Source organism: Festucalex cinctus, chromosome 13 (genome assembly GCF_051991245.1).
Source record: "Festucalex cinctus isolate MCC-2025b chromosome 13, RoL_Fcin_1.0, whole genome shotgun sequence".
Taxonomy (NCBI): domain Eukaryota; kingdom Metazoa; phylum Chordata; class Actinopteri; order Syngnathiformes; family Syngnathidae; genus Festucalex; species Festucalex cinctus.
Genome location: NC_135423.1, coordinates 24,175,127 through 24,201,456, shown reverse-complemented (window position 1 = coordinate 24,201,456; position 26,330 = coordinate 24,175,127).

The following is a 26,330-nucleotide window of genomic DNA, read 5'->3' as shown; positions in this document are numbered from 1 at the left end:
ACCCTAAATGCAGACCATCCTAAAGTACATGGCAGAGAAACAATACCATGCCATGGATGGAGAATGTGAGGTGTACCACCGAACGTCAGCATTTTCTCAATTATATGTTTCATAAATAACAAAAAATGATAGTGACAGCGCTCCAAACATGACATGGGAGTTTTTAAATTTATTTTTTGGCCACAATATAGTTATGACATTCACAGAAAATGTTAATTTAGGACAACAAAATACTTTTCTATGCCTGGTGTCCTTTAGGCAAATCTTTTTTTCTTCTGTTCTCGCCGGTAGCTTGCAAGGCCTGTTTTTTTTCTTTTTTTTTTCCAGAATGTCTTTGTAGCTTATCCCCATTATAAAAGGGAATTCAGTCTTACTGCTATTTCCGTGTCCCATGTCTTCATCCTCTGCCTCTACCTCCACCTTACTGTGTCTAGTGAAGGATCTGTCCTATCTGTTCAGCATGGAAACACAGCTATTTTGTGGCCACAAATTTGTGTTCTGTGCAAACATTATATGTCTTTTAAAGACACAGATTTTATTTGTTTGGAGATAGCAAATCTGCATCTTGTACACGTAGTATCAAGATGGTGGCCACAAAATTAAAAATGAATGACACGTAAGTATCTCCTTTGCTGTGTAAGAAGTCAACAGCAAACAGTGCAGGAGTACACGAGTCACTCATGCACATACGTGTTATTTCACACGCTTGTGCCATGTGCCCCTCTTTTAACTTTGAGCACCAGCCCTTCCAAAGGTCTGTACGTGCTCCTGTGGAGGGACTCTGTTTGCATGCTGTGGGAACACCTCAGTATCCTCCCGATGCAGCTGGAGGAAGTGACTTGTGACAGGAACATTAGGGACTCCCTGTTCAATCTGCTTCCCCTTATCGCGTATTTTCTTTGAGAAGCAGGATCCATCTCCTTGGTACTCCGGAATTGTCACCAACAAGTTGTGGATGGCAAATTAATAACTTCTTGACATAGCCACTTTGGAAGAAAATTTTGTTTGGATCAGGATGTATAGTGAAGACAACATCAATTTAGTGACTATAGAAGTAACAAGCTGCCCTCCCCCCGTCGGAAATGTAAATTTAAAGGGGCGGTCAAACCCCCCAATTTTTTTTTGACAATAACATGTTCTAGGTAGCCCCGCTAGTCTAAGTATGGTATTCTGGTTAATATTGCGTTTATGGAATATGACTTAAGCAGTAAAATCCAGCAGTTTTTAATTAATAGCAGCGGCCATTTTGTCATTTGTTGTCGAGTGAAAATGACATCAATGTTGCTCAGGTTTCAGGTAACAACCAATCACAGCTCAGCTTAAAAAAAACAGGTGAGCTGTGATTGGTCGTTGGCTAACCCCTGAACAACATTGATATCATCAACATTGATGTCATCTTCAGTAGATAGCAAATAGAAAAATGGCCTCTGCCTGAGATGGATAAAAATGGCTGGATTTTACCACATAACATGTTCCAAAAATATAATATTCATCAGGATGTCATGTTTAGACTAGTGAGGTCAAATATAACATATTGTCAATAAATGTTTAAGGTTGACTTCTACTTTAAAGTGACCCATATGCAATATCAGTGTGAGGATATCTCTTCGAATGGGTTTTGTTTACATTGCCAAGATGCATATCTGAATTGCACCACAGAAAGAAAAAGAAAAAAAAAAAAAAAAAAAAGTCACTTGACCCATGTAGATCAAATCCAGCCTCAGATGAGGATGAAAATCTATAGTTGAACAGGAAAAAGTTACCTTTATCACAGGACACTGACCAAATTGTATGGTCAGTGCAATTACTTCATTTTGAAATGTTTCTTCAGGAATAACAAAAAAATTAATGTAGACAGCAAGATGGTTACGATGTATGCACAATAATATATGTAGTATCACCTGACCATGATGGAGACAAAAGAATAATCTTCAAGAAAAAAAAAGAAAAAAAAAAAAGAGTGAACTGAGTGCATGCATAAATCGATGATTATCTCAAATCATTTCAGCCAGATTGATTATTGAGCCAATCATCATCTTGTGCCTCTCTTCCCTCCCTGCCTTGACACAAACAAACAGGAGAGTGGCTTGCTGGCAGTGGCGGCTGACAAAGCCCGTGTTTAACTGACTGCTTTCCATTCTGCCTCATCGTGGCCTGTTAATTCTCTGACTGATGGTGTCGTTTTACAACATCCCTCTATGTGTCATTCATCCCTGCGCTTTCAATTTGTTCTTACATCCCTTCTGTCTTTCTTTCCTTCACCTCATCCCAATGTAAGCTGTCTTTCCAAATTCAGAGACAATAGCCCAGAGTTCATATTTAACAATGCAACCAGCCAAATAAAATTATTTTGTCTCATTGGCTGGCATCCCTAACATACACTTCATACCCTCACTAGATTAGACTGTTTTCCTTTCCTGACATGTCGTCAGTGGCACATATTTTCTATCCATTTCCATTTCCTGGCTGTGGGCCATCCATCTCATAGACATCTGGAAAGTCACTTGTTCAAGGCTTTAGGACAAGCTGCACCATGCTAATCTTTGGCTGCACTCCACCAGGGCCTGTTAATCACACATGCCTTTTTGCATGTGGCACCACAGTAAAGTGGAGACAACAAGCAAATATGGTGCATGGTTGTCAAGTTCTGCGATTGGCTGGCAACCAGTCCAGGGTGTCCCCCGCCTACTGCCCAGAGCCAGCTGAGATAGGCGCCAGCACCCCCCGCGACCCTTGTGAGAAATAAGCGGTCAAGAAAATGGATAGATAGATTAATTTTTCAGAAAATGGATGGATGAATGGTTGGTTGTCAAGTTCAGGAAGCACAACCAGAGTGTGTCTGCCCAATTCACTCACCATATTTACACATACACTTGAAAAATTTGGTAATTTTGACAGTATTTATTTATTTAATTAATTAATTAATTTATTTAGTGCAATTTGACAATGACGGTGAAATGGTTTCCTTGACCTCCGCGTAGCCATTGTGACTTCAATTCCTATTTATTGGCAGTGGGAATGGTTGTCTGCCTCAATGTGCACTGTGATTGACTGGCAACCAGTCCAGGGTGCAGTCTGCCCTTCTGCTAAAAGTCCACTGGCAAAGGCTTCAGCTCTTGGTGAAAACGGATGGATGATTTAACAGTATGTTTTGTTTTTTTTTGTTTGTTTTTTTTTTTTTTGCAGTGGTATAGAACTGGACTGTGTCATATTTAGAGCTGTGTGCAGTGTCCTTTGTGCTGATTATGGTACACAGTATGATGCAGTGCTATTATAAACCACTGGAGTAAAAAAACTAAACGGAAAATTTTCACATTAGCAAGTACCAAGTGTGGTTGTCTTCTTCTTACAGTATTCTCATTCTCTTGGTTGAGCACTCAGCAATTGCTGATGCATTATTTTCGTTGAAATCATCAATCTGTTGTGCATGTCACTGTTTAAAATCCACACATCCAATTTCCTCTTATCTTCCATGCTTGTAAAGTGAAATATATGAAACTTATGAAAAGTACTAATTCATTGTATGAGGACTTAATTATGAAGTGAAGTAATAGTTGGCTAGAGGGTAACTTCCAGCCTATCTGGGTCCGTTGGAGTGTTCCAATTTAGGGGTGAAACAGGGGATAAGCGGTTCGGAGACTGGATGGATAGATTGATATAAAGAACACCTTTCCAGGATTATATAGACAGAGCCTGTCTGCCTGTGGGAGCCTATCCCAGCTGACTTTGGGCAGTAGGCGGGGTACACCCTGAACTGGTTGCCAGTCAATTACAGGGCACACAGAGACGAACAACCGGCACATGTTTCTAACGCTCACTAATAAGTAACATTAGTAATTCATTTGTAAGTTGCCCACCCCTATATGTATAGAGACATGGCGGAGGTTTGAGTGTGTGCCAATATTTTAAGACGTCACGCAGTCACTGTCAATGAGTAATATTCAACAGTAGGAAATATGGTACACTGTAACAAATTGCCAGTAGAATTTACAAGAAGTAATTTGCAAAAAAGTTGCCTGCTAATTCTAGTAAAATCTCATTTAATTACTGTGAAAGTCTATAACAGTATATTGCTGTAATTTTTTGTACAAGTATTTGCTGCATATAAATTACAGTTAAAAAATAACAATTTACTGTAATCTATTTTACAGCTGATTCTTGTAATCTAAATTACAAGCGTTTAAATTCCTATAAATAAATGATACAGGGAGCTCAATTAACTGGCCATGCATGTCTTTGGAATGTGGGAGGAGACCAGAGCACCTGGAGAAAACCCACACAGGCACAGGTAGAACATGCAAACCCCACCCCGGAAGGTCGAAGCTCGGACTCGATTTCATGCCCTCAGCACTGGGAGGCGGATGTTCTAACCACATAACCAGTCATCCACTGTGCCGCCCTTGTTGCAAAATCATTCCTTGTTCTGCACCCGAGTGTATAAATGAGTGATCTGTAATGTTGCCTGTTTATCGGAGAAATGCGATGTGAAGATGATGCCCTCGCGCTAAAATATTACTCACCAATTCCCTGAATTCTTGTCCTTGCGCCGATAACAATACAGGGTCTGCTATTTGCTTCTTCTCCTATAGAGATACCCACCAAAACCGGACAATCTTTACAGTATTTACCTGTAATCCACATATATACATGCTAAAACGTGATTGCTGTAAAATTTACAGTATGTGACCACTAGTTAGACGGCAAATTACTGTAGTTTGTTTTTCCCATTATGCATTGCTGTATACAGTTAAATACTGTAAGAAATAAATAAATAAATTAGTGCTGTCAAAGTTAAAGCGTTAACAAATTAATTAATCACAAAAAATTATCGCATTAATCATTGTATTACCACAGATTAATCACACTATTAATTTTGACCGCAGATGATCCTTTTTAGCCAACAGTGCATGGTTACATTAAAGGTAGCTGTTGGAGTTTGAGCAATAAACATAACTACATGCATTACATTACTACATTTACATAACTACATTTACATATGCCGTAGGATTTTTTTTTCCCATTTTAAATTATGCAAATAATTAATTCATTAGAAAAAGCTGGATGAGTGTGTGCAGCGGGCAAAAATGTTGGGGAAAAAAAGTTTTTTAAGTCAGTGATTAATCATGATTAATCAAAATTCTACGATGTGATTAATCTGATTAAAACATTTAATCATTTGACAACTCTAAAATAAATACAAAATCAAGATAATACTTGCCTGTAGATTTTACACAAATTTGTTACAGTGTATTTGACCATACTTAAGGGTCATTCTAATGTATAGGTGTCAAACTCCAGTCCTCGAAGGCCGCAGTCCTGCATGTTTTAGATGTTTCCCTCCAACAACACACCTGAATGAAATGATGAGATTGTTATCAGGTTTCTGCAGAGATTACTGATGAGCTGATCCTTTAAATCAGGTGTGCCGGAGGAGGGAAACCTCTAAAACCCGTAGGAATGGACATCCGCCTATTATAAGATATAGGAGTTGGAAAACGTTGAATACAATAAAAAAAAAAATTCCCACCTTTTTCCACAGATTGCGACTTTTATGCTGCGTATTTTATGCTGCTCACTGCTTATAAATAGAGATTAGCCTCACTCCGGAAGTTACAAAGTGCTTTGAGAAGCTGTTTATGCTGAAGATCTGGAACTTCATCAACATCACCGTGGACCTTCGCCGGTACGGAATGAAGAACCGCTTCAGTGATGATGCCATCTCATCAGTGTTCCACAGAACCCTCACGCACCTGGAAAGCTGGAACTCCTCATTCCGTCTGCTCTTCCTGGGGATCTCCTCCACCTTCAGTACTATTATCCCACATATCCTGGTGCAAAGGCTGAACATTCTTGGGCTGAGTCCATCACTGGGGAACAGGGTTCTGGACTCCCTGACCAACAGACCACAGGCTCCAAAACACCATCTCCTCCTTCACCCCCTTCACCACTTGCTTCCCCCCAGGGCTTTGTACAGAACCCCCTGTGACTACTGTACGGTACTCGTGTGTACTAGTTGTTCGCAGTCACTTTTTTAGATTTAGGGTGCTAAGTGCAGCCACACGAAGCTCATCTATCGTTGTCATGGTAACAAATCCATTCTCGCCACTGGCCCAGCATCTTTTCGGCTGAGACATGGCTGCCCTCTCAAAATCGACCAATTTTAGCAAGGAAAAATATGGTCTGTAAAGTGTACTATAATTTGTGATGCTTGTGGATGTCACAGACATGTTATTCAAAATACATTCAAATTCCATTTATTCATCTGTCCATCCATCCATACAATGTCTCTTTAGGATACCATTCAAAATAATTTAATCTAATAGCTATATGATCCTGCAATTGGCTGGCAACCGGTCCAGGGTGTACCCCGCTTACCACCCAAAGCCAGCAGAGATAAACTCCAGCACCCCACGTGACCCTTGTGAGGAATAAGCGGTCAAGAAAATGGATGGATGGATAGCTATATGATCACAAACTTTCAATATAACAGGCAATGGAAGATTCCATTCTCGGTGCATGCAGTGTGTCTGAAGAGCTCACAAGTTGTTTATTTTATGAAGTAAAGAGAGTATAGCTTTTAACTCTTAATACTCGAAAATGATGATAATTATTACTCTTCAGTTTATAATTTGACACTAGGAGAGTCATGGAACTGCACAGACAGCAAGTTACATTTCAAGTGATCTGTGTCTCTCTTTGCTCCGCTTCTGATTGAGTCATTTATCCAGCCCCGCCATCTGATTAATAAACTGTGTGTGTGTCAGCCTAAATTGATTCACTGAAGTAAATGATTTGACGAGGGGTCAGTCCACAAATCTTCCTGGATTAATGTGAAGCTAATGGCAAATGACAACAGGCTCAAGAGAAACACCTGGCAACCAGGATGCTCTCTTCAAGGTCATAAAAATTGGTTGGGTGAAAACAAAACTTTTAGATTAATTTAGACTGAACTGTGACAAACTGTGACATTTCTCCATATAATTGTAAATATTTCTGAAGAAAATCAAGATGTCATTGTTTAATGAAAGCATATGCAGTCATGTTTTTGAATGTAATAAATTACTAACTAAAATAAATCAAAGAGCTCACATTTTCTACTGACAAACTGCTACTGCAAAAAAATAAATAAATAAATAAATAAATAAAAATACTGTCATGTTTCGGTTTTGGGGGATTGGGTTTTGGGTTGTCATCTGGTTTTGTCTCCCCTGGTCTCGTCATAGTTAACCTCGTTCACCTGTGTGTCTCCCCTCCCCATATGTGTTGCTAATTAATGCCCTCTGCCTGCCGTGTTTCCCAGGTGTGACTTGTTAGAGTCTCATTAGTGTTGCATTTAGTCAGTAGTGTTTGCTCACGCATCGTGGTATGATTGTCTTGTCTTGTTCTGTTGAGGTGTGCTGTGCTGGTAGTGTTTACCGTCTAGTCAAATTTCTCCACATCCATCATAGTTTCTCCACTTCCAGTCAGGTTTCTCCACGTCCAGTCAGGTTTCTCCCCACCCAGTCAGGTTTCTCCACATCAACTCAAGTCTCCACGTCACCCCAAGTCTCCACGTCAATCAAAGTCTGTCCACATTCTGCTAAGTCTTGCCATGCCAAGTCTATCCACGTCATGCTAAGTCTGTCCACATCATGCCCAGTTCGTTAATGTCCCATCCAGTCTTCTACTTTCCAGTCAATAAAGTTATTCTCATTCCTGTTTGTCTCCAGGCCTTGCTTTTCCGCCATTGGGTCCATCTCCCCTCATCCATTCACTCCACACAACCTTCTTCATCATGACAGACAATGCTACCATGGCGTGTGAACACAGTACTGACTAAATACAACACTAATGAGACTAACAAGCCACACCTGGGAAACACAGCAAGCAGAGGGCACTAATTAGCAACACATACTGGGAGGGGAAACAGGTGGACGAGGTTAACTATGACGAGACCAGAGGAGACAAAACCGGACAACAGACAACACAAACACCCAAAACCCAACCCCCCAAACCAAAACCAAAACATGACAGTAGGTTAATGATAACGAGACATGGGGAGAACTCAGGACAAAACACTACAAACACCTAAAACCACACAAAACCTAACCGCATGGAACCAAAACATAACAATTACAAGCTGGAGCATTCAATGGTTATTTCTAAGTTAAATACATAAGGTTGAATATGTGTTTATACTAGAGCTGTCAAACGATTACATTTTTTAATCAGATTAATCATATCTTAGAATTTTGATTAATCATGATCAGTGTTGCCACAGTTACCTTGAAAAAGTAACTTAGTTACTTTACTGATTACTTGGTTTTAAAAGTAACTAAATTGCGTTACTGATTACTTGATTTTAAAAGTAACTAAGTTAGATTAAAAGTTACTTTTTTAGTTACTTTCAGCAGCTGCCGATAACACCATCTCAACATAAAAATAATGCGGTAGAAACGGAGTTCCAAATACTTTGTTGAAAGTGCATTTTTAACATGAAAATAAAAGTTTTTTTTTTATGAAAAACAAAATAGGCAGTCTCTCTTGACTTCTTGTAACGTAAATACTTTTTATAAAACAAAAAATAAAAATCTATCCAGGTTGAAAATGAAAATCCCCTTAATTCCTCTATTATTTGTTCCGCTATTCCAGTGTGTACACTTGAGTCGACTCGTGCATGCTGAAAACTAGGGGTGGGAATCTCTGAAATGAGGCCGATTCGATTTGTATCTCGATACACAGGTTGCGATTTGAAAAACGATTATCTTTCAGAACAGAACGGTTCGATACGGTTCGATTAAGTTTGGGAACGATACAATTTTCGATTCGATATGATTCATTTCAATATTCACAACTTATAGTGACATTTGTTGCTTGTAAACATTAATCTTAAAACACCACAATTTTTTACAGTATCTACAAATGTGAACAACAACAAATATGTCTTCTATATTTTTATATTTTGAATCAATTATTTAAATATACCGCAACAAAGGGCTGGGCGATATGACTGAAAAATGTATCAGTTTAAATATTTATTAGTAATTATTGACAGTTATAATTGTTTTGTGTGTGTGTGTGTGTGTGTGTTTTTCTCTTCAAAATAAGGATCAGGAAAACAAAAGGTTGATAATTTAATGTTAAATATAAATATTTAACCTTTAGACAGACACCAACACAATTAAACAGAATATGTGCACGTTGTGAAGTATTTCAGAAACATAAATTTAAGACATGAAATAAACCTACCGTCCAGCCAAAAGAAATATGAAGCCACCTTATGGAACAATAAATCTATCAAACACATTTTAACCACTTAATATATGCAAAAATCTTTCCAAAAGTTCATTTCCCTTTTTAATCAACAATTTTTGTTTTTAACAATTTTTGTTTTTCTTTTGCCATCACATTCATTTTTGGTTAATGTATGACATCTTTTTGTTTTTTTAAATCTGAGACACGATGATGACCACAGAATCACTACTGTTTATATTTTGTTTTTTGGGCTGTCGTTCATTTTGAGTTTGATGACGTAATCGCGGGCACGTCTCAGTTCTCCTATCTGCTGCTCATGCTAGTTGTGTACATTGACAGGGAGCCACAAACTGAGAAATGAGATACTTGCAGTGTGCTTTTAGCATAGCTGGTGTGTTGGCTGTGGGACATACCTGTGTCGTTTGAATCCATGCATTGGATCGTCACGGGAGTTATTCTTTTTGGCTCGCGCGCAGTACCAACGCCGGCCCGGGACATACAAGTGCACCGAGAGGACTCGATAGCAATGGGAAATACCGAGATGTACGGCACCGGCTTCTGCTAACTGTCTCCACTGTTGCATGTTGTCACTCGTTGTGCGCGCGCGCGCCGTACGGGAGGCTCCCCCCCAAGGTGCGTAACGTCTTTGTATTATGTTTACAACATCCGGGGAATGTAGCGTCTCTGAGCGCTACTTTGCTAGCTCTCTGTAAACACGGAAGTAGCTTGAATAGTGATGCTACTGAAATGTAAACAAAACAAGTAGAGCACGGCGCAGAAGTCTTGCTATTGTTATGAAAACCATAAAGCCTCACTCGCAACCGATTCACAGCCACGCGATATCCGGTCCACTACTGAAAACGTGACTTGTCTGACGTCACTCCCCCTGGCGAGAGGGCGGAGACGACCTCATCCCATAATGCTTCACGGACCAGGATGGAAATAAATTATTATTTTTTTTACCACTTTTATGGTCCATAATGTACACTTTTTTTTTGTTGCGTTGTGTGCCTGTTGGTTAATAAAATTAGTAGTAAAAGTATCATCACTTTTGTTTTGAATGTGCAAACCATTCACGACCAGACCATGGCTGAATTCAGTGTGGTGATCCATGACCTCCGCCTCATCTTCATAGTTAGCGGCAGTTGCTTGTGACTGTTACAACAGTCAGATAGTTTGCCTTCTTCATGAAAATGTGGAGTAACGCATTGAATCTCTGGACAGTAACTTTAATCAGATTACTTTGTAGAATAAAGTAACGCGTTAGACTAATAGTTACTTTGGAAAGCAAAATTTTTTTGAGTAACGCGTAACCGGCAACACTGATCATGATTAATCACTGACTTAAAAAAAGCTTTTTTTTACCCCCATCATAATTTGCCCACTAAATTTGAAGCGCACCTGTTGTGTTTTTTTTTTTTTTTACATTTAATGTTATGAGGACGTCTTCAAAAATGTTTTCCACTGCACACGCTCATCCTGCTTTTTCTAATCAATTAATTATTTGCATAGTATAAAATAGGAAAAAAATGACCTACGACCAGTGTTGCCGGTAACGCGTTACTTAAGTAACGCGTTACTCAAAAAAGTTGCTTTCTAAAGTAACTAATAGTCTAACGCGTTACTTTATTCTACAAAGTAGTCTGATTAAAGTTACTGTCCAGAGAATCACTGCGTTACTCCACATTTTCATGAAGAATGCAAACTATCTCACTGTTGTAACAGTCACAAACAACTACTGCTAACTACGAAGATGAGGCAGAAGTCATTGATCACCACACTGAATTCAGCCATGGTCTGGTCATGAATGGTTTGCACATTCAAAACAAAAGTGATGATACTTTTACTACTAGTTTTATTAACCAACAGACACACAACACAACAAAAAAAGTTTGCATTATGGACCATAAAAGTGGTAAAAAAAATAATTTATTTCCATCCTCAACTGGTCCGTGAAGCATTATGGGATGAGGCCGTCTCCGCCCTCTCGCCAGGGGGAGTGACGTCAGACAAGTTACGTTTTCAGTAGGGGTGGAACAAAAAAACGATTCGACCGAACCATCGTTCGTCAAGGGGAGCTAAACGACCGTATCGGTTGCGAGTGAGGCTTTATGGTTTTCATAACAATAGCAAGAGTTCTGCGCCGTGCTCTACTTGTTTTGTTTACATTTCAGTAGCATCACCATTCAAGCTACTTCCGTGTTTCCGTGCTCGCGACACGGCGCGCGCGCGCGCAACGAGTGACAACATACAAATGGAGACAGTTAGCAGAAGCCGGTGCCGTACATCTCGGTATTTCCCATGGCTATCGAGTCCTCTCGGTGCACTTGTATGTCCCGGGCCGGCGTTGGTACTGCGCGCGAGCCAAAAAGAATAACTCCCGTGACGATCCAATGCATGGATTCAAACGACACAGGTATGTCCCACAGCCAACACACCAGCTAAGCTAAAAGCACACTGCAAGTATCTCATTTCTCAGTTTGTGGCTCCCTGTCAATGTCTACAACTAGCATGAGCAGCAGATAGGAGAACTGAGACGTGCCCGCGATTACGACAGCCCAAAAAACAAAATATAAACAGTAGTGATTCTGTGGTCATCATCGTGTCTCAGATTAAAAAAACAAAAAAAGATGTCATACATTAACCAAAAATGAAAGTGATGACAAAAGAAAAAACAATTGTTAAATACAAAAATTGTTGATTAAAAAGGGAAATGAACTTTTGGAAATATTTTTGCATATATTAAGTGGTTAAAATGTGTTTGATAGATTTATTGTTCCATAAGGTGGCTTCATATTTCTTTTGGCTGGACGGTAGGTTTATTTCATGTCTTAAATTTATGTTTCTGAAATACTTCACAATGTGCAAATATTCTGTTTAATTGTGTTGGTGTCTGTCTAAAGGTTAAATATTTATATTTAACATTAAATTATCAACCTTTTGTTTTCCTGATCCTTATTTTGAAGAGAAAAAACAAACAAACCAAAAAACAATTCTAACTGTCAATAACTACTAATAAATATTTAAACTGATACATGTGTACACACTGGAATAGCGGAACAAACAAACCATAGAGGAATTTAGGGGATTTTCATTTTCAACCTGGATAGATTTTTATTTTTTGTTTTATAAAAAGTATTTACGTTACAAGAAGTCAAGAGAGACTGCCTATTTTGTTTTTCATAAAAAAAACTTTTATTTTCATGTTAAAAATGCACTTTCAATAAAGTATTTGGAACTCCGTTTCTACTGCATTATTTTTATGTTGAGATGGTGTTATCGGCAGCTGCTGAAAGTAACTAAAAAAGTAACTTTTAATCTAACTTAGTTACTTTTAAAATCAAGTAATCAGTAACGCAATTTAGTTACTTTTAAAACCAAGTAATCAGTAAAGTAACTAAGTTACTTTTTCAAGGTAACTGTGGCAACACTGCCGACGACATATGTAAACATTTATTAAATGCTTTACTTTAATGCATGTAGTTATATTTATTGCTCAAACTCCAACAGCTACCTTTAATGTAACCATCCACTGTCTGCTAAAAAGGATCATCTGCGGTCGAGATTAAGAGTGTGATTAATCTGTGGTAATACAATGATTAATGCGATAATTTTTTGTGATTAATTAATTGGTTAACGCTTTAACTTTGACAGCACTAGTTTATATATTCAAATGTAATTAATCTTATTATAATTTGCTGTTAATTACTTTTTGAGGAAATATCTTCCCATCTTTTTAATAGCTTTTGTTATTTTTGTGATTTAAGAATAAGTTTGATGCTGACTTTTTCACCTCAGCTTCATGTAATCTCTCATCGCAATGCTGAGCCTATATGCAGATCCATGTCTGATGAAAAAGGGACTGATGAGAGATGACGGTGATGAGCGATGCTCTCGCACTCTCATCTCTCACTCACTCCAGTTTGTGTGCTCTCTGTGCTATGCGTCTATAACCTCCCCCTTCCTCCTGCTTAGCATGGACCCAGACACCACAACGTATCTTTACTTGGACTTAAGAGAAACAAACAAACAAACAAAAAGTTACTTTTAAGAACCAGATTGTTCACGACCAACATATTATGGTCCAAATGTTGAGTAGCACTGAGTCATACTGTGACAAATTTTGTCACATTTATTGGATAAGACTAAAGACTGCCTATTCAAATCTTGCGCAATTTGGAACTATTTTTCACGAGTGACCGAGGTTGTTTTTGTGTCAATTCAAAATTTAAATTCGAATTGTACAATGTGGCTGTGTCGCAGATTTCAACCAATCGAAATACAGATAAGGTTTCACACAAACGCACGCACACACAAAGAATACATTTGTGAATTTGAAGAGAACAGACTTTATCTGGCTGCTGCTCAGCCGCAAAGACAAAGAAATTAAATATATACAGTGCACTTAAGTGATGACAAAACCTAACTACATTTATGGTATCATATTTACCTGTGGATGAATTGGTGACACTTGTGATAAAAATGTACGCTATTGTGCCGGGTATACATATAAATGAATGTTAGTCGAGTCCAAGTTGGGTTTGGATGCATGTGCAGTGTACAGCAGGCCTTATAAGAACGATAGTGACATTAAGAATGCAGCAATGCTCAAACCGTATGATCAGAGTTTTACAATCCAGTCTTAAAAGTTCTAAAGACATTTATTTAATGACTAAACATTGTCTGAACCGACTTGTGTCCATTGAAAATTCTCCCACAGATTTATCCTATCACATTTCGATTCTGTAAATATGTGCTCTATCAGACTATTCCATTTTAGGATACCCGTGTGTGATCAGTGATGCACAAAGACATTGTTGGATTTCCAAAGGGAGGTTAACAGGTGAACGAGGAGAAGGTAAGAGAGATGGGAAATGGATGAGAATCTCGTATTTCTTTTCCTCACTGGCACTTGGACTGTGTGACCTCAGTCAAGCCTCATGAACACAACCATTCATCTACTTGATACGAGAAATAGCAGCCACTGAAGCATAAAATCCCTCTGCTGCAAGCATGGCTATGCATGACAATCAAAGCGGCTGCAGTTAAAGGTTGGCTAATTGAAATTGGTTTGTTTTCACTTTTATTCACTGACTTTAATGTGGTTAATTTATGAATAATAAATAAACTGTGACAGGAAGAACTCCATGATTGTTAGTATCTTGCAATATAGCCTTCATGAGAGATAATATGCAGAGCTGAGCACTTCCGTCCACCTTTCGCTAAACACTTCCGCATATTCGGCGAATGTTTTAAGACGTAAAGCTTCTCATAATATATTATACAGAATGAGAGGGATCGTCTGTACTCATCCGGATTGATGGATGTAAACGTGCTTCAGTCGGTGTTCAGTCTGTATATTTATTCGAGGCTTCACGTTATTGTGCACTCGTCGGAAGGTGGGTGTCGTCATCGTCAATATGTTCGACTTGGGCCCATACCAACCAAAGTCGACCGCCACTGATGCAGCCATTGTGGGGCAAACGCTTGTGTCTTTTCTATCACAAATGTTTAAAGCCCAAAGGTATATAAAAGTGCAGCTCAGCGTCGTTGTGTGGCTGGCGCTTGCTGTGGCCGTTTCGACAGCGTCAACTGTCGGCTAGCGAGCGCCACACAACACCCAAAGTTTGCTGTTTCGAAAAGTTGGAAAATCCAGCAAGCCAGTCAGAATAGTTTATGCAGAAAATGGATGGACTTCGGACCACTGGAGCAGGGGAACTCCAGTGAGGAGGCTCTCCAGCAAAGTGTTTCTGTTTTTGACGCATCATTTTTGAATGAGTGGTGTGGACCCTCGTGAGGAGAAGTGGTTCGGAAAATGGATGGGTGACTGGAGGTGTTTAAAAAGTCAGTCCTAACCTTTAGAGTTAAAAAGTAATATATAAGGAGCTGTGAACAATTAGCTAAAGAAAAGCCTTTCAGAACACACTGATTGTGTTCATTCATGTCTTGGGGATTTATTACAGAAAGAAACAACATGTGAGCTGCTCTTTTCCTTATTTTCTTTTAAATCAGATGCGGTGAAGTTAATTCTCACGTGTGGAGTGTTGAGGACCCAAATGCAGGAAGTGGGGAGGCGAGGAAGGTTTGCAGGAAGTCAAAAAAGAGGAATTTATTTCCAAAAGAAAAAACAAAAGGCAAACAAGGAACCTGGAGTTGCAACTACTTGTATTCATCTAACAAAAGACCAAAAGCAGATACAAATTTACAAAAGACAGGACTACTGACCAAGACTGAGGAACGCAAATGAGTGATCCAACAAAGACCGTAGGGAAGGACAGAACTAAATAGAAGCAAACTAACGAGGCCACACCTGGACATTAGACAACTGGAAGAGGGTGCTGATTGATTGGAAGACACAAGAGGACTGGGATGACGAGCACAATGACAATAGGGACACACAAAACGAGATCATGCTAAAAACACAACAAAACTAACCAAACACAAACCACAACAATACCCCTCCCCCGCTCCTCCCCACAACCACCTCAAAGGACGGATCCCAGATGGCCCACAAAATCCAAAACAAAAGAGTCCAAAAACAGGGCAGCCGGAAAGCGGCACAGAGGTGGGACCACGTCCCACCCATCAGGGCTAGACAAAAGGGGTGTCCGGACGCCAGTCAAGAGGGTGTCCTGGATGCCAGACGAGAAGTGCTCAACGGGTCATTCAAGAGGATACCAGATGAACAGGTGGCTGCAGGTAATGCGCTGTCGAGTCAGGAACATAGGGCGACCGCAGGGCTTGCGCTCCTCCGGCGGCGCACCCATGTGGGTGGGTGGGCCACCAAATGCCCCAAATATGTATGATGAGACCTGTTTTTGTGCACATTCGTGCGACTTCACAGACACAGTCCATTTACATTAGTCACATTTGTTTATGTAATGCCAACAACAACAAAAAAATTATTTAACACAAAAAAAAAAAACACGATTGAGCATCATTCCCTGCAATGTGAATATTGTCTTAAGCAGATCATTACTTCCTTTTTTTTTCACTTTTTAATCAATGAACACCAAATTAGGTACACAGGTTGGAATAGCAACATACACAATTATAATAATTAATAATAAATTAATAATAATTATAAGAAATTAATAAGTTTAAGATGGTAATCATCTTATTGTCTGTGCAATAACTTGCCTTTTTGATACTTGGCCATTGAAGCCAATATTTTAAAGGTTGATATGCAGATCCATGTCTGATGAAAAAGGGACTGATGAGAGATGACGGTGTTGAAGTTGAATTTGCTGGTTTCTGACGTACAATCAGAGTCAAAGGTATGGAGGTGAAACAACACATGCCGCAGCCAGAGTGTGAAGTTTAACACCTGTGATTCCACGTCTGAAAGTATTTGGTCTCTGTTGTGGGCATAGAAGCACATATTCTGGGTGATCATTTGCTTTGGTGGATCCTGTCCTCACAGATTGTCTAAAACATTTTGAGCACAAATGCCAAAACTGTATGTGTAACGTAAACAATATACAAACTCAAGGGTACAACATGAATATTTATACACCTTACACAGAGTGCTCAAAAATAATCCACAATAAAGTGCTCTATTTTGCCATCATTACCTGACAAACGCTAGATAGACATGCAAAGAGAATCACAACTGGAAGAAATTATTTTAGGCAGGATTATTGACACGACGAGAGGAGGTAGGACTCAGACGCAGGTATAAAGTTGGCCAACAAGGCTGCAGCTTTAATGACAGGAAACTCAAATCGCCTCTTAAAGAGGGGAAAAAAGGCTGAACAAAAAGAGCTCCAAACTGGAGATACCAAAAGGGCACTCAAAAACAGGGACAACAGAAAGCGCTCCACTAGGGAGGAAAACAAGGGGCAAACTAAGGGCGCAAGACAAGGCAAGGCAAGGCAAGGCAAAGCATAAAACAAGGACTGTGGTACGAGGGCTGTGAGGACGCTTCCATGCACTGAGATGTGACACTTCGGCAACTGATATGAGGTGAGAATGCAAGTGGCTTTTATTGTCTGGGTTGATTGGTAGCAGGTGGTGATGATCATGGGTGGGGACCGGTAATCAGTGAACTGCAGGAAGGGCAAGTGACCTGGGGTGAGAAGGGAATCAGAATTTCAAAATAAAACAGGAAATGAAAATAAATAAAATGAAAATAAAAGCATGGGCCGTCACGCCGATGGCGGCGTGACAATTATCACACAAAACTGATAGAGTGCTTGTCATTTCTTCAAGTGTTGGAATAATTAATGAACTTGGCAGATGACAAATTTTTGTAGCGCAAATAAATAAATCAAATACCCTGGTGCAACGTGACATAGAAATATTTCATATTCTGGAAACTTTCAAGCACTCAACCAGCACAGCTCAAAGCTGTTTTACTTCTGCAAAACCGTAGAGCCAGAAGCAATACTAATGATAACGTCTTCAGTTGGCTTCTGAGGTCTGAATAGTGGCATCACCAGATTTTTCATCAGTTTATTATCCATCCATCCATTTTCTTGACCGCTTAGTCCTCACAAGGGTCGCGGGGAGTGCTGGTGCCTATCTCAGCTGGCTCTGGGCAGTAGGCGGGAGACACCCTGGACTGGTTGACCAGTTTATTATTTCAATGGCAAATTCAATGACAATTAAATGGTTCCTCTATACATTGTTGTTATGTTAATAATATGGCAATCAATGTAGAAACAAAAGACAACATTATGGACTGTAGCCATAAACAGCACAGCTTTGCTCAGACAGACATAACCTGGTTTTTGTGCTGACATGAGTCTTGATGCACTTGTTTGAAGATTTGGTTCATCCTGAGGCACAATGAAGGTTTTTTTCTTTGACGTGCCCCCAACTTTGGTTGAAAGTAGGCTAAACTTTACGTCTGCTGCTACCAATTGGCGCAAGTATAATGTGATTTTGAACCCTCTGAATCATTGTAGAAATCAATACCTTGAATGTATTATTATTATTATTATTATTATTATTATTATTGTTATTATTATTAGGTTTAGTATATATTTTTAAAATCAACAGCCACAGAGGGTGTGGTGGTGGTGGGGCTACAGAAAGGGGTTACACGTGGACATATTATCCATATTATCCATATATATATATATATATATATATATATATATATATATATATATATATATATATATATATATATATATATATATATATATATATATACATATATATATATAGTATAATATAGTATATGTAAAGACTCAAAATTGGGTCTGTTTATTATAATGAAGTACAATGAAGCATAAAACAGTCACAGATGAAAAGTACCCCTTGAATGTCACACAAGCCTATGAACCACAAACTTGTGTACAAATTCAAAACATAAATTCTTCCAAAATGAAGGAAAAAATACTTCCAAATCAAAGAGACCAAGACAGACCATGATTCCACACCGAATGAAGCTCAAGCTTTTGTCATTCATGATGAGCAATTGAGCATATATCATACGCCATCTATTATTCTGGTCTTTCATCTTGACACAGAAATTAATCCATGCCCACCCGCCAAGTTGTTGATGAAACCTCCTTGTCACGTCTGATACGACGTGTTGGTTTAAAACAGTTTTCCTCAAGCAACACATGGATGCCTCATCTGACATATCATATGACGATAGCTTGCAGTGAGATTTTGGGGGATTAGTGTTTGATGTTCATCTGCTACATAGTCAAATAATGAGTAATAAGGCGATGTCAAAAAATAGCTGCATGCGATATGAAGGCGTAGCGGTTATCAGCAGTATTTATCCACAGTTTACATGTTCTGATGAAATGGGTACATGGTATGGCTTTGTAGGATGAAATGACAAACTAACAAGCACAGGAAGGAAAATGTCCCAATGAGCTTTTCTGACATCCTGTTAGTATGAGAGGTGAACTGTGCATATGTCCAGATACAAAGTATATCGGAACTGGGGATTGCTGCACTTAGGCACCCAAAATGTAAACAAATACGAATCCAAAGTACACGCAAGAGAGCATGGATTCTATATTTCCTCATGGGCTTAGCGCCAAACTGTCATTTTACACTTGTTAATTTATGGTTCAACACTCTTGTCACAATTGGATGCTGGCTCATGCATTCATTTTTAATAGATCAGACTATTGTAACGAGGATTTAACAGTAGGGTGACCAGATGGCCCTGTTTTATCAGAACAGGTGAGTTTTTGAGTCTTGTACCCTGAGTCATTATGCAGGTCTTATCCCGGTGTCCAGGTTTTTTATTTTAGTCCATTATGTCAATCTCACAGTTGTCATAGCGATACATTTGACTAAATTAACTACATGCTCACAGCAGTGTTTTCGTTTCGAACTAGAACTACTTCCTGCTTCTGTGTCTAAGAATAATAGGAAATGTAGTGCTACTAGTAGTGCATATATTTGTTTAACACTGCTGAACTGTCAACCATGATAGCATTAGCTAAAGCAATACCACAACCACCGATCACCAGATTGACTAGCCATTAAATTTGTTTTACAGTAAATAGTTCCTGGTGAGAATTTGATTTTCAGCAAAATTGTAGCGTCTCGGTTTAAAAACTCAAGCAAATTACCCAAAAACTTTACCTCCTATCGCCAGCTGTGTTTGCCAATATTGCCAATAACCAACCAACATAATGTGAACAAACAACGTAGTAAGTTGTTTCCTTGCTCTTGAGGAAGTTAAATTGGATAGCGTGTGTCTGCCGTGTGTGAGCCTAAATTGGACTTGTATACAACAAGTGGCTGGTCAGCAGGGGGAGCTCTGCTGCTCAAAGACACTGATTTATTGGACAATTTCACAGCAGTGTCTGCAGTAATGGGACAGGATAAATGGCTGACCCCTCAGTGACTGAGTTACCTCCAGGGGAAGTGCCACACACTGTGAATGTGTGTGTTTGTGTATGTCAATTCTTTTTGGGAGTGTGTCTCTGTGCAGTATCTTTTTCTTCCCATAGAGTGTGTCTTCAGGGTGTTCTGCCTCGGATTGCTGTGCTATTTTTTGTTCCTCCATTTCTCCATCTGTACACTTCATATAGCCTCCCCCAATACACATGAAATATATCTCTTCCTTCACCATTCTTCCTCCATTCTATTATAACTAATTTACTCTCTGGCCGTGCCATCCTTTAGTGCTGTCTCTGTCCCCTTGCCCCCAGTTGAAAATTCCATTTGTGGCTTCCCAACCCAGTGCTGCTCTTTTTCACATCTATTGTTATATTTGCGTTCATAACCTCCTGCACCTTTCTTTGGTCGTCGCTGCCTGTGTGTGGTTTGTGGTTACCATTTGGTGGAAAGAAATTAATGCTATTATTATTCACCAAATAGTAAATTCAACAAGGTTATTAACAAAAACATTCACTTTCATATTTACACATAACACATAACCAAATCAAATTGCAAGCATGTGTGCAAGGAGAGGGGTGAGGGTGAGAAAGAAGTCAGACATACAGTCACCAAAAACGGGTTCTTATTAACACTACAGCATTAACAAATCTGGTGACACGTTACGACTCCAGATCATCTGATCATTTTTTTCTCTTTAAGCCAAGCTTTTTGCTATGAATCTGCCTGACAATGTTTCTCACGGTTTTATGTACCACACATTTGAATAGCTTTTACATATTGTCTGTATATGTAGTTTGTGATATTTGAATGGTATTTCCAGATGTTTTGCAGTTTTTTACAGGCTTGAATTAGACTGTAATATAAACTGTTAAACATCCAATTCCCACAATATTAACATGTCTGATATTCACATTACATCTGTCAAACATTCACAACACCAACTGAGCAAAATAATGCATTTTCCCACAAAATCCAACAGTCCAGTAATTCTATGGACAGAGCACACCAAACTTGATCAGAATTGACTTGGGGAGCTCTTGAACCACAATGTATTTTGGCATCACACTCTTTCACATAGTCCACAAGCAAACATACGCACACATATTGAGGTGTTTTGATTATTGTGGAAACCTGGTATAATGCGAGGATCTGCAATGACAGCATGCAACTAGCCGGTAGGGGTGCAACGGTTTCAGATTTTGGGGTACGATTAAGGTCTGAGAAAAAAACAAGAGGACTTCCATCCATCCATCCATCCATCCATCCATCCATCCATCCATCCATCCATCCATCCATCCATCCATTTTCTCACAAGGGCCGCGGGGGGTGCTGGAGCCTATCTCAGCTGGCTCTGGGCAGTAGGCGAGGGCACTGATTGGTTGACACAAGGGGGAGTGAAGCCAAACACAGGTGGATGTGATAACACCTAACGAGACACAGTGAGAGACAAGGAAAATGTAACAAAACAGATCATGACAGAGAGAAAGGAAACTACAAAAGCTAACCAATACCCAACCCAAAATATGATGGCGTCCCCACCTCAAGGGACGGATCTGAGATGTCCGACACAGTCCAAAAACAGTCTAAGTGGTTGAGACCACTGTTTGCTCCTCGGGGCGTCCTGGACGCCAGACAAGGGGTGCCCAACGGGGCTAGTCAGTAGGGTGTCCCAGGCGCCACACTAGGGCAGAAGGTGGCCGCAGCATGGTCCGTGCCACACAAACACAAAAAGCAGAAGGCAGCCGCAGGTCATGCACCACCGGATCAGGACCAGAAGACAGCTGCAAGATGTGTGCCACCAGAGGAGGACCAGAAGGCGACCACAGGACGTTCGCCGCTGAAGCAGGACCATGAGGCACCACCAAAAGATCAGGAGGCTGCCGAAGATTGTGCGCCATCAACAGAAGGTCATGAGGTGGCCACAGGATGTGCGCAGCCGGAAGAGGATCCAAAGGCGGCTGCAAGTTGTGCACTGCCGGAGGAGAATCCGAAGACGGTCACAGGTTGTGCACCACCAATACAAGATCAGAAGTCGGCCGCAGGATGTGCGCCGCCGGAGGAGGATCCGATAATGATAATGGAAAGAATATGAGTCCGTCTCCACCTGACAAATTCTTCGGATTCCTCATGTCCAATTTATGCAATCCATGGGCCCTTTACTTCACCATACCTTATTACAGGCCCACAGATTGTTAGAACCTTTTTTTGGTAGGGTTTGATGGCTGCTCACAGACGTTTTGAGCATCGATTTTTCACTGGATTGAATGGAACGGAGACAAACTTAAAACTTGACAGTTTGGGGGTGCCTTGCGAAAGGTCAATTCCTCACACATCTTAGTGACCCCGCCCGCACCTACCTCACTCGTGGTCATGCCAACTACAAATGGATGATGGATTTTCACAATGAGAGAGGATTCGGACATTTTCATTGGGCCACTGTGACATGTTTGGTAATTTCATTGGTCAGATGTGACAAGACTTGAAGCTCGTCAGTAAAAAATCATAAATAAACCAAGGCGCAGTAAAAGCCACCATGGGAAAAAGTAGCAGTTTATAGTCCAGAAATTACGGTATTATACGGTACGGTACCAACCCCATCCTCTGCATTTGTTTAGCCTTTCCCATCTAACTCCAAAATTAATTAAGATTTCCTGAATAACACTTTATACCACAAGAACGTGGGCGGCACTGTGGCTGACTGGTTAGCATGTCCACCTCCCAGTGCAAAGGACGTGAGATTGAGTCCAGGCTTTGGCCTTCCTGGGTGGTTTGCATGTTCTCCCCGTGCTTGCGTGGGTTTTCTCCGGGTACTCCAGTTTCCTCCCACATTCCAAAGACATTTTTGATAGGTTAATTGAACGCTCTAAATTGTCCGTAGGTGTGATTGTGAGTGTGAGTGTTTGTTCGTCTCTGTGTGCCCTGCAATTGGCTGGCAACCAGTTCAGGGTGTACCCCGCCTATTGCAAAAGCCTGCTGGGATAGGTTCCAGCACCCGTGTGACCCTTGTGAGGAAAAGCAGATCATAAGATGTATGGATACCACAAGAACGTTGAGCATGTGACATCCAGCATCACATCAGAACCAAATAGGTCATCAAACTGATGATGAACTTTTTTTTCCTTTGTCAGCAGGTTAAATGGCCCAAATATCAATGTTATAACAGGGTCATTACAAAATATTTATAAATGATGCAAAACTCACCCAACTGTTCTTTGGGTGTGATCCATTGGGCCTTTTAAATGGGGCTGAGTCATTCTATGGTGTGCTAAATTAATGAGGCCACTCTGGTGATTTAGTCATCTAATCTTTTTTTTACATCAATGACTCTGGCCAAATTAATCAATGCTGCTAGTCTGACATCACACATTTTGAAACTCATCTCCCCAAACAGCATTCTGGCACTGATGATCAAAAATGACTTTGACAGAACAAGGGTGTGTGAGGCCACGTCTCGCATGGGTGACTATTCATATTTATTCCAATAATATCTGGAGGAGCATGATATAATTACCATTGTCAAACTTTATCCACTGAAAACCTACAGAGCATGAAAATTTGTAAACCTTAGCTGAACTTATAATTTGCCAGTAATTTAGAAATATGTTGTTATGGGTGCCTTCAAATGTCCAACCGAAAACAGAGGATTTTCAGGACTCTGCCAGCCTAACTGTCATTGAAGTGTTACTGTGTTACCAATTTAAATATGCTGTATTCAGTGTTGTCAACTAACCAATAAGGAAAGTAGCTATTGGCTGTACAAAAAGTTGCTAGAAGTCACTATATGACATCATCACCCAATTTGCATAATTGGCAATTTGCATGTAATTGTAATGGTCTCTGTAGGAGAGAGTAATTGGGAGAGTAAAAAAAAAAAAATCAATATAAATGTGTTTTTCCCTCACTCTTTGCCTCTCCCCCTAAATATGTTTAGAAGTACATTTTTGCCCAAAAAAAAAAAAAAGTTGCCAAAAAGGCTTTGGAAAATCGCCAGATTTAGCGAGAAAGTCGCCAAGATGGCAACACTGGTTGTATTAAGCAACATATCCATCCCACAATTAACAGGTTCCTCGAAAATTTCTTGATTTTTTAATTACATGCCGAAAATCAGTGATATGTTTTTACACGAAAAAGACAGAGACAAGGACTGGCACCTTGATACCCAGAGAAATTCATTCAAAAAAGCGAAACAAACAAGTAACGACGAAAATATGATAACACACCCAGACAAGCCGATTACTTATAGCCAGTAACCTCTCACCAGCGACAGAAAGACAAATGAATATTGGTTATGATCATTGTTATGGGGTTTTACCACATAAAAATGCATGATGCGCCTCTCGCTATTCGAATTCAACAAGGAAACGGTAATTCTACGAGAATTAATTGAAGCGTCCATTTTCCTGTTTGGTTTGTTTGTTTCACCCCCGCCATCGGCGCGTATTGGTTTCGTCCCGCCCTAAGTAGTCGGCTGCAAACATATCAGCAGGAGCAGTACAAGATGTATTCTCCGGAGTTTGTGAACTCACAAATTCCGCAAGAGTTCAGCTTGCTAGCAAGGTTAAGTATGACACTGAACTCTGTAATATGTCTAAAAGATCGATCAAATTACGAAGCATGTTTTGCATGAGTTATCGGCAATTAACACCACTATATGTCCATGGATTTTGTGTACTACCGTGAGACTGCATCAATTAAAGCCTGGTTCACATGGCAAGATTTTAAAATTGTCGTCCGATTTCCAATCTTTGACAGACACCACACGTGAAGAGAAAAAAATCACAGGAGTTCCAGTTTTGAACGTACCGTGTGTTGTGTGCGGCCACACTGCTCAATCAACAAACCCCACACGAGCCGAGTTCATTCAAGAATGTGACAGGAAGTCTCGCAAAACCTCTCGAGATTAAACGTGGCTTCCGAGTCATCAACATGAGTCGATCCTGGTTTTCAGCCAAAAAGCGGCATAAAAAGAAAAGGTGTTGTTTAAAGGAGTGTAAATGGGCACTGGCGAGACATCGCTTGCCCTCGGCTCGGTGCTGGCGGCGCGGTTTGGCGGAGACCACGTTTATTTGTGGAGAATGTGTGTGCGTGTATAGAAAAAAAAAATACAAATAATTTAAAAAAAATAAAAAGAGTGTAATAGCGCGAGCACAGACTTTCTGCTGCTTCATGACTGTTTTGATTTTGGATTCCCGTCCTCGCTGGCTCACTTTCTGATTGGCTGCACGTCACCGTCAATCGGCTGCGCGGAGCAAAGTCGGGCCCAAAAATCCAACATGTTGGATATGCCCGATTTCAAGTCGGGGGTCCTTCCGAGCGCAGATATCGGGAGGCGCCGTGTGTGGTGACAACACACACGGCAGGATTATCTGTGAAGATTATCGCTTGCGTCTCGGTGCATCCTTACGATTGTCGAGAGAGGAAATTCGGGGCTAAAATCGGGCCAATTCTCAGAATAAAACGACCAACTTTCTGCCAGCTTCAGAGTGAAGAGTCAAAAAAGGCCAGGGAGATGTCACGGCTTGTGAAATTCACAAATTCAGTCAGTTTTACGAATCCTTTTATCGCGTTTATAATAAAGTATCTATTGGAATTTTATTTGTATTTGTACTCTTTCTTAAAAATGCTTATAGGGTGATTTTTCTCTTTTTTTTTCCTTTTTTTTTTAGGAAGGTGATTTTGTCTCATGTCTCAAACATTTAACTGGTGCCTCACTTGTTAACTGAAAGTGGCTACTTTGCTTTAGGGAGGGCATTTCACTCTTCTTTATACAAGAACACTGCAAATTTAAGCTATCTAACCTAGACTTAAATGCTTATATCAAGCCATAAAGTCTTATTGATCTTGTTATGAGAATTATTTACTATGCAAGAGCAGAATTTTTAAGATTATTTGTCTTGTTTTAAGATTATTTGTCTTTTATTTCTTCCTTAGTTTGTAAATCCCAAAATTAGTTAATTTTCATGCATAATAAGCTAAAATGCTCTAAGGGTGTTCACTAAAAAACATCAGATATCGAAACCTAGACTTAAACGCTTTTATCAAGCCATAGTCTTCTTTGTCTTGTTTTGAGAATTATATACTATGCAAGAGCAGAATTTCCAAGATTATTAATCTTGTTTTAAGATTATTTGTCTTATTTCTCACTTAGTTTGTAAATCTTAAAATTGGTTATTTTTTATCCACAATAAGCTAAAATGCTGAAAGAGTCTGACAAGATATTTTTACTTAAAATAAGATTGTCAGACATCATTCTGCTTATTTTAACATACTTATTA